Below are 9549 nucleotides of genomic sequence, written 5' to 3'. Positions count from 1 at the left end.
TTGCAGTCACCCAGAGAGGTGTTTTCAGGCAAGTCAAGCAGCTGTTGTCTTCTGAGTCTGTGACTTTCTCTCTTCCTTCCTTCCTTCCTTCCTTCCTTCCTTCCTTCCTTCCTCCCTCTCTTTCTTTCTTTCTTTCTTTCTTTCTTTCTTTCTTTCTTTCTTCTTTCTTTCTTTTCTAAACATTTATTTATTTAAATTCAAATTAGTTAACATACAGTGTAGTATTAGTTTCAGGAGTGGAACCCAGTGATTCATCCCCTACATATAGCACCCAGTGCTCATCCCAACAGGTGTCCTCCTTAATGACCATCACCCATTTAGCCCATCCCTCCACCCAAACTCCCCTCCAACAACCCTGTTTGTTCTCTGTATTTAATAGTCTCTAATGGTTTGTCTCCCTCTCTGTTTTTATCTTATTTTTCCTTCCCTTTTTCTATGCTCATCTGTTTTGTTTCTTAAATTCCACATATTAGTTTGTTAACTGGATGCTTCATTCTACAGTGCAGGCTGGCAAGGTGGAGGGGGTGGAGTTTGTATTTGGCCACAGGTGGCTTTGGATTTGAGGCCCCAAGAGCTTGCTGACCCCTCAGAGGGATCAGGTTACATTTGTGTGGAAGGTAAGAAGTTCCTACTGTGAATCTGTGCTTGATCCTGGTTGAGGAACCTTTGCTTCTCTTTGATTATAGTAGTCTGCCCTATGTTGCTGTGCCTTTCCACACTGCATTCTTATTCCCAGGTAGGGCCTGGATGCTGGAATGTAGTCAGAACAGAGGGATTTGGGAAGGGTGGGGCGGGGGATGGGGAGCAGAGGCCCAGCATGGGGTGGACTGGAGTCACATGCTTTCCAACTTTATTTACCTTCCCTGAGACTCAGTTTCTTCATTCCAATCTCAAAGGATCATCGTAACTTAAAATGAGATTAAATAGGCAAAACTTTAATGTGCTTCACTCATGTTAGGCTCTCAATAAATGTTTATTACCACATTCCATTCTCTATCCCTCCCTGGCTACCACTTCCTTCTTTCCTTCCTTCCTTCCTTCCTTCCTTCCTTCCTTCCTTCCTTCCTTCCTTCCTGTATCCATTTCTTATTTTCCTTCCCCACTCCACTTTCCAAGGCTCAGTTTCTAGAACCAGATGCTGTCTGGTGGGTTAGGGCAAGATAAGGAAATGCTGACCCCCTTGGGATGCACAAATATTACAGAAGCCCTGACCACAGCTCCCTGATCACTGGAGGCAGGACCAAGGCACAATTCTTGCATTATAATGATATATGTGAGGGGGAAGAATGGAGGTGGAGGAGCAAGACAAAAAGATGGCTATTTGATTGTTCTCTCTTTCCTCCTCTAGATAAAAGTGAAATTCCTGGACTGGAGAACAAAATACTCCCTCACAAAAAAGAAGACCATTAAAATTTACTTCTGCTGCAATGTAATAAAGGGGACGATAACCCTCAACATCAGGAAATGACTCCATGCTTTCCCTTTCATATTTGAAACCAGAGGTCCTTACAGCTGCTGCCTTCCTCATCTCAAGCATTAATTTTCTATTACAAATAAAATTAATGAGTTTAGCCAATTTCTGATGCTCATAAAGTTGTGCTTTTCATTACCAAGGTTAACAGCCTGCTGGATACACCTCCTTTTGGTGGGACTCCCACAGAGCTGGGACTGACTGATGCCACCTGGGGCTCAGGGTAGACCCACACCCCAGTCCTGGTCCTGAGATACCAGATGTCTGCTTCTTTTTCTTTAAACCCACAATGTCCTCCACTTATTAGACCTTCAGCTTAAAACTTGCCTCTCCCAGGATCCCTCCCTGATTGACTCTGAGCATTATGACCACACTATAATGTCATATTCTTTTAACACCTACACAGGGTTGGTGACAGATTCAAGTCTGATGGGGGAGACAGCCAGTCTGATGGGACCATGCTGGGGAACAACTGGCCAAGTTCTTCTCACCCAGGGTAGGGTCAGGAAGCTTTTTCAAAAATATGTGATATTTAAGTGTCTAGCAGTACACATAGCTATAGAGCTAGGGACCCTTCTGCCTTGTGTCTTTTCTCATAGTGCAGCTCTGTAGACCAGGGGTTGGCCCATTGTAGTCCACTGGCCAAATCTAGCCATTGCCTGTTTTTGTGAATAAAGTTTTATTGGAACACAGCTATGCTTATTAATTTGCATACTGCCCATGGCTGCTCCTGTGCTATGACTGCCACACTGAGCAGCTGTGGCAGAAATGGTCAGCCCACATAAAATATTTACTGTCTGGCTCTTTATGGAATAAGTTCGATGACCCAGCTGAAGCTCGTTCTGCTGTTTGCAGTAAACTTTTCTGATGCTTGATTTCAACCAAAATATTCCTGACCTCTGTTCTGGTGCATTGAGTCTTGTGACAACACAAGGGCTTGGTTGTCAGAGTACCTGTATTTGGATCCCAGGTCAAACTAGTCACTAATGACTATATAATAATAATAGTAAATGCAGTAACAGTTTTTATTTGCTCAGCAATTATTATGTGACAGGTATTGGGTTAGGCTTTTGAAATACATTATTTCATTTAAATTCTCACAAAAAATCTCAAATATAGGTATTTTTTATCCCCATTTTATAGCTGCTGAAACTAAGGCTCACAATAAGTGGTGAACTTAACTTAAGAATTATATTCACCTTCTGGGCAAAGAAGAGGATATATAAAATCAACAGCTTAAACAAAATTGAATGTTTCCCCATGCTCTTCCCATAATAGAAATCTGCTGATGAGCAAGATTTCTCATGATGTAGAAGTTTCACTTATAGTTATGTTCTGCATTCTTATCACATTATTTTCCAGTTTTCATTTCTTCTCATGGACCAAAACAGTGGCTGGAGCACCATTCATCATGTGCATTTTCTAGTTAGGAATGATGAAGAAAAGAGAAAAAAGCAAAAAAGGCCTTTCATACAAAGATCACACAGAATCGTCTGCTTACAGCTCATTGGTCAGAATGAGTCACTTGGCCCTAACAACCCACAAGGGACCTGTATGTTTTTGGCTGGCACATTGCTGCCCTGAGTAAAATAGGGATATGGTCTATCAGAGGAGTAATGAATGTTGGAATGGCTACTAGAAATATCTACTCCGTCTGCCACTTTGGCTCCCTAACTCCTGTGGACATAGTTCTTCCTACACAGGGAACACATGCTTCTATTCCTAAATTACCCCCACCCCAATCTTTTCCAGTAACTGCGTCCAGCTTAAACATCTACAGCCTTTCAATGTTGTGCTATGGGCAGCCTTCTCTATCAGTGCCAGATGTGGCTTCTTATAGCCTGGTGACCCATAAGCTAAATATCAGGCTACTTGTTCCTAGTGTACCCAACACATCATTGTGGAGAAAGATAAAACAACCACAATTTAAAAAAAAAAATCCTTCCATTCAGGAAATGGGGGAAGAGATACAGAGATTTTTGGTCTTCAGGGGTAGCTACATTCTGCTGGGCAGGGATGGTGGGGCTTGCTGCTTGGACAGTGGAATGAGTGGCTTCTGGTTGGCACATGTGGCTGCTTCTCTCCAGCTCACGGGAGCAGCTCCTTGGACAGTGTGGTCTTGCGGTCTCTGGCTCTGTTTCAGGGAGGGTCCTTCCCACTGATCATCCTCCTGCCACCTTGGAATTGGGCATGGGAGAGATGGTCCTTCCTGGGAATGCATGGTTTTAACACCCTGCAGTGTGGGGTGTAGGACCAGGGAAGGGAACTGTTTTAGGGCTTTTTCAGCCTCAGGTTGCTGCAGGCTGGGCTTGAGGTTACTCTAGAAATGCAGTTCTCTCAAAACCCAGATTGATTTCTGGTCTATTTGCCTCTGAGCGCTGTAATGTGCAAATAACCGCAGTCACATTTCTTCATGTCTCGATACCATTTTTTTAAACCAGGAATATTCATGTACTTTACTGCCTGGCCTCTGTAGCTTGGTCCATCCCCTTAGTTTGTAAATTCATGATGACCATGATAACACCCTTAATCTGGCATAGACTCCCATTGTTTTTGTGGAGAAATCTTAATGAAAGGTCTTGATAAAGGCTTAGGGTCATAGTTTTATCTTCTATTAGAGTTCCTACTTCAAAGTCCGCCTTTATAACCATTTCCTTATGGGGTACACCAACATTCCACTATTTTTTAGCTTTGTGAAAACTCTTACACAGCTTATATAGGGCACAAGATGGACAATGTAACATCCCCTTCCCACTCTGCTCACACACCAGCTAGCTCTAGGTGAAGTCCATCTCTCTTCCTGCAGGATTTTGTTGAAAGTAACAGGAATGAGGAGTCACACCAGCATCCATTTTCTTTCTCCTACTTCCCCAAGGATCTAACTTCCCTAACTTCCCATAGGGAGTGGTCTAACTCCCTATGGAGCAGCAAGCAGTCTTGACCAATTGCTTTCCCATTGCATATACGGGTTGCCAACTTTCCAGGAAGTCTTCACCCTCCATGTGGGCTCAATTCCCTTCACAGAACTCAGGGTATGTGCTACATTCAGTTCCATTACAAAAAGCACCTCTTGTACGATAGCAAACTCTCTATCAGTGAGAAGTTGCATCAGGCTCTTCATAGAGACATAACCTTGTGGCTTAAAAACCTAAAGGTTTAACTGGTACATAGTGGTTATGCTCATTCAAAGATGAAGTAGTAGAGTCAGTGTTAAAGACCAGGATGTTCTGCAACATAGCGCAGTTCTGCAATTCATTGCCAAACTGAACTTGACTGAACTTTAGTTTCTCTCTCTGTAAAAGAGGTATAATCATTTTCCTGCTTCACAAGGCTGTTTTGAGAATGAAATGAGATATGGTATAAAGTGTTACAAATATTTGACACTATCCTTAATATGTTCTCCCTTCTGGGAAACTGATTTGCATTTTAAGTAGAACTTTCAATGTCCAGACGCAAAGGAATAATGTTAATGGGGAAATTTTCAGGCACCACACAGGCCAGTATTAGAAATGTTATAGGACACAAACTGCAACCTCCAGTCCCTTTCCCATCATCCTTTATAATTCCCTCCTTCTTATTCTGCCCCCAAATCCTTTCTTCAACCTCTGCCCCTTTTCCTCACCATGACGCTGAGCAGGTAGCTAGCCTGGTATGTTTGGAGGTCTCTATATGAAGCACCATTTTGGTACAAGCCAGAAGGTCAAGCAGGAATCTACGTCCCTGAGTCTTTGGCGTTAGGAGGGTTTTTTCATGAGAACTGGCACAAAGAACGTGGATACCCCCTTACCTCAGAGAGGAGCACTGTGGCTGACCAGGTCTGCCTCTGCGGTCCACAGATCAGACAGTGCAGGGGTGTCTGAGCACACACATCCTCTCTGCCTAAGCTCTGGCTAGCTTGACAGGCTTCAGGGAGGACTCAAACATGCCATATGGGGGGGCCTCGTGAGAATTTCATTAGCAGGGTTGAAAGGCTAGGATTCTGGTTGTGAGGAAGAAGGAAGCTAGGAGTCCTGAAGGTTGGGGTGAGCTATAGATGCAGCTAAGTGGGAGGACCCCCCCCCCCATCTCCCTGGACATCTCCTATCTAGTTGGGATCTGTTCTCAGGGGGGATAGTGTAGGAAGCTTTTATTATAGCAAGGAACCTAATGCCTAGACCTGAGAAAGCATTTTTTTGGGTACAGGAATTAAAACCAACCTATAATGAGCACTATTTAGGAAGAACATGGTGCCATTTTCTATATAAATTAGTTCTTTTTCCAAGTGATTATAAAATAGAATGCCAAAAGGTATGAAGAAAAAAATAAAATTCACTGAACCCCATCACTGAGAGATAACCACTGCCGTCATTGGTGTCTGTGGTCTTTCTCCATGGATACATATACAGAGGGAAAAGTAAATCATTTCATAAGTATGGAGTCATTCTCTTCATAGTCCGTACCTGCTTTCTTCCCTTCTTAGCTTTTGTTGGGGATGTCTTTGTCAGCTAATAGACCCATGTAGATCTTTAGATCTAGGATCTTCTACTTTTGTAAACAGAGTTAGTTTGCAGGGGAAGTAGAGCTGTTAAGCTGTGTGGGAAAGCCTGAGCTTTGCCTGATTGGACAAGGCTCCCCGCAACATCCTTTGTATAACTGTGAGGCATCCTGAAGTCTCCTGGCCCCATACCTGGGGGTGGTGTCTTGTCTGTGAAACCAGGTGGCCTGTTGTGTGGGTGGGTGAGCACAGGCCCTGTCCCATCTGGGAGGATTGGCAGGGGGTTGCAGGGGAAGAGGTAATGCTGTTCCCCCATTCAAGAACATCCCTGTTGATGAGAGAGGAAATGTTTGTGAAGTAGCACTGTAGGAGCTCTGGAACAATGCCCTAAGCAGGTATCAGCAGTGGCTCTGTCTGAGTAATCCCAGGGTATGAGGGGCTTGCTCCTCCTTCATCTGGCAGGCAGCTACCCACAGCCATCCACATTTCATGGGCCAAAGCCTATGGACATCAAGCTGGAAGCCAGAACTCCAATTCTTTTTCCCTCTGGCATTCACTGACCCAGCACATCCCAGTGTCTTGGCCTGCATACCTAATCAGTCAACAATTCACCCTCTTATTGCCAAAGTAATTTAGCTAAAATGCAGACTGAACTTGGTCACTTCCTTGTTTAAAAGCCTTCAATAGGGGCGCCTGGGTGGCTCGGTTGATTGGGCGTCTGACTTCGGCTCAGGTCATGATCTCACGGTCCATGAGTTCGAGCCCCGCGTCGGGCTCTGTGCTGACAGCTCAGAGCCTGGAGCCTGTTTCAGATTCTGTGTCTCTCTCTCTCTGACCCTCCCCCGTTCATGCTCTGTCTCTCTCTGTCTCAAAAATAAATAAATAAATAAATAAATAAATAAATAAATAAATAAAACGTTAAAAGCCTTCAATAGTTCCTAAAGACCAAAGCGGTTTTTCTGAAAGGAGGTTTGTGGGGTTTATGAGGCTCTATGACCTCTTGCCACCCATAGCCTCCAGGGAACCATCTGCTGCCAAAAAGGACCTCCCCAAATGGTACTGCTTCTCACTTATATGCCTTTCTTCTGCTTAGGATGCTCCATCAGCCTCTTCTGGTCAATTTCCAGCCATCCTTGAAGACTTGAAGACTTGGCTTAGGCACTCCTTTCCAGGGAGCCTTCCCAGCCCATTTTCTTTCCCATCCTTCCTAGCCATGAAGCCCTGTATTCATGTCTCTGCAGAATGCCTGCACTCACCCTGACACTGCACGCAGCTGATGTCCCCCATGAGGCCTGGGGCTCTTGACTTTGTGTTTCTGGACTTGGTAGTGTAATGTGTATGGAATTGACATCCAGTGAATTTCTGTTGAACAAGGGATTACTGGGATCATTGTTTTCTTTAACCTTTGGCTTGGAGGTTGAGTCAATGTGCTCATGGAGGAAAGTTGGGAGAATGGGGACAAGTCCAATGACTGAGGGGTGCTGGGTCTGGGTGTACTTGTCTGCCACTTGCCAGATGGTAGCTTCTTCCAGGTAAGCAGCTTTAGATCCCTGGGAGGTCAAGACAGGTGTTAAGCCTGGCTGTACTGTAGTGGTTGGTGCACTGCCTAGGGTTCTACCACATACATAGTCCACAGATCCAATCTCCAGCTTTAGCTTCATGTACAGCTGGTGTATATGACCTTGGGTGAATCACTTTGTTTTTCTGGGTCTTAGGTTTCCCATGTCTAAAATTAGCAGGGAAGTGATTGGACCTTAGTAATAACACAAAAACGTCCTTGCTATCTAAGGATCATACCCGACATTGATTGCACCACCTAGTTTAGGAGTTTTTGCATCAACCCCCCCTCCCACTCTAAAGAGCAAATGCCTCAATGTGTTCAAACAATAGAACATGTCCTAGATCATCCAGGAAAAACCATGTTCTTTTGACATTCTCCCAGCTCTCATGTTCTATGGCTCTGAGCTCACTCTTCTTGGAGAATTGCCTAAGAAGTAGAGGCTCAGGGAAAAGCAGAGAAGACAGAAATAAGAAAGGTAGTTCCTCTGTTCCACTAAACTTTGGAGGAATCGGGGCCTATGAGTCATAAGCAAGGGCCTCCCTCAAGAGCTCATAAGGAAAGCCAAAATGACAATTTCACAAGCCAAGCCAAGGCTCTTTTGCTTTCTCTGTAACAGGTCCTTATCTGGGGAAATGTAACTAGGAAGTCAGGCTCCATACCTGAGACCCTTGTTCCCCACCTTCCCCCTGCCTCCTCCACTGCCAAGTATACTGGGTTAAGGGATGAAGCTCCTTGGTCAGCCTACACCCAGGGGGTTTCCAGACCTCTTCAGGACTTTTATAGCCATGAGAATTCTGGAATATCTTGTCAATATTTCAAAAAAGTCTAATAAAAATTGAGCTTAGATCTGTGTTAAGGCTGCAAAGGTTAACTGAGATGCCAAAGACTTTAATTTTGACTTGAATTGTAACTTGGTGTGCTTATTTCATATCTAATGGCAACCCTAATGGGCACTTAAAGCATCCATTGAGTTGTTTAAAATTTTTTTAACGTTTATTTATTTTTGAGACAGAGAGAGACAGAGCATGAATGGGGGAGGGTCAGAGAGAGGGAGACACAGAATCCGAAACAGGCTCCAGGCTCTGAGCTGTCAGCACAGAGCCCAACGCGGGGCTTGAACTCACAGACCGTGAGGTCATGACCCGAGCCGAAGTCGGCCGCTTAACCGACTGAGCCACCCATGCGCCCCCATTGAGTTGTTTAAAACATGGGAGACAAAGCAATAAAGATAATAAAATAAACAATTCTTTGCAACATAAGGCAGACATAATAAAAGATCAAAGGTCTGGAATAATTGGGAGGAAAGACCTGGAAGCCACAGGCTCATCCCTCATCTGAAAAGTGAGGAACCTGCACATAGGATGGGTCACCCCAAGCCAGCTGGGGTGGGTCGACTCCCACCTTTATGGTTTTTCCTTGACTGTGTAGGACATGTTCTATCTCTTGAATACATTGAGGTATTTGTTTTTTTGGAGGAGGGCAAAAACTCTTAAATTAAGTGGTGCAATCAGTGTTGGGTCTGACTCTTGCGCAGCAAGGATATTTTTATGTCATTACCAAGGTCCAATCACTTCCCAGGTTGATGAAAATGCCCAGTGCCTTTTTGGGGAGTGTGTTCTGATGAGAAAATCGTTATGTAAGGGTGTTCCATTCTGCTAATGCAGAACTCTGAAAAGGTTCGAGTGTGGTTTTGGCAAGCTGGGTGTGAGGGCAGGTCTGGTAGCCTTAGCCTTGCTTATTGAACACCTCCTGTATGATGGGCTCTGTGCTGAGTGGTGAGGGTGTAGAGATAGACAAGGATGCCTGGTGTCATTGGGCACTGCAGAGATATGTCAACAACTAAAATCATAACAGGCACACACACAAAAATCATAACACATAGTAAAGATTCAGAAAACATTTTTGGATAAGTAAAGAAGGAAAGACAATGAGTGCTATATCTGCCACATAGACAGCAACATTAGCATGTTCAGCAAGGTGCTACCATTGGGAGCATTGCTTGTTTGGGAATCAGAGAAGAGTGCATAACTTTTGAATTAAAAA

At 44.3% G+C, this 9549-nt stretch overlaps 1 long non-coding RNA gene across 1 annotated transcript; it reads left to right on the top strand.

The window, feature by feature from the left end:
- The first annotated feature begins 503 nt into the window (after positions 1-503).
- Positions 504-1576, top strand: LOC147576845 (uncharacterized). Its single transcript, XR_015241469.1, has 2 exons — positions 504-617; positions 1349-1576. It is a non-coding gene; the product is annotated as an uncharacterized LOC147576845 (long non-coding RNA).
- Positions 1577-9549: the final 7973 nt, after the last annotated feature.

Source organism: Puma concolor, chromosome D1, assembly GCF_028749965.1.
Source record: "Puma concolor isolate L17-30 chromosome D1, mPumCon1.1.hap2, whole genome shotgun sequence".
NCBI classification, from domain to species: Eukaryota; Metazoa; Chordata; class Mammalia; order Carnivora; family Felidae; genus Puma; species Puma concolor.
The sequence above is the reverse complement of the archived record's forward strand: the minus strand, read 5'-3'. Positions and strand labels throughout refer to the sequence as shown.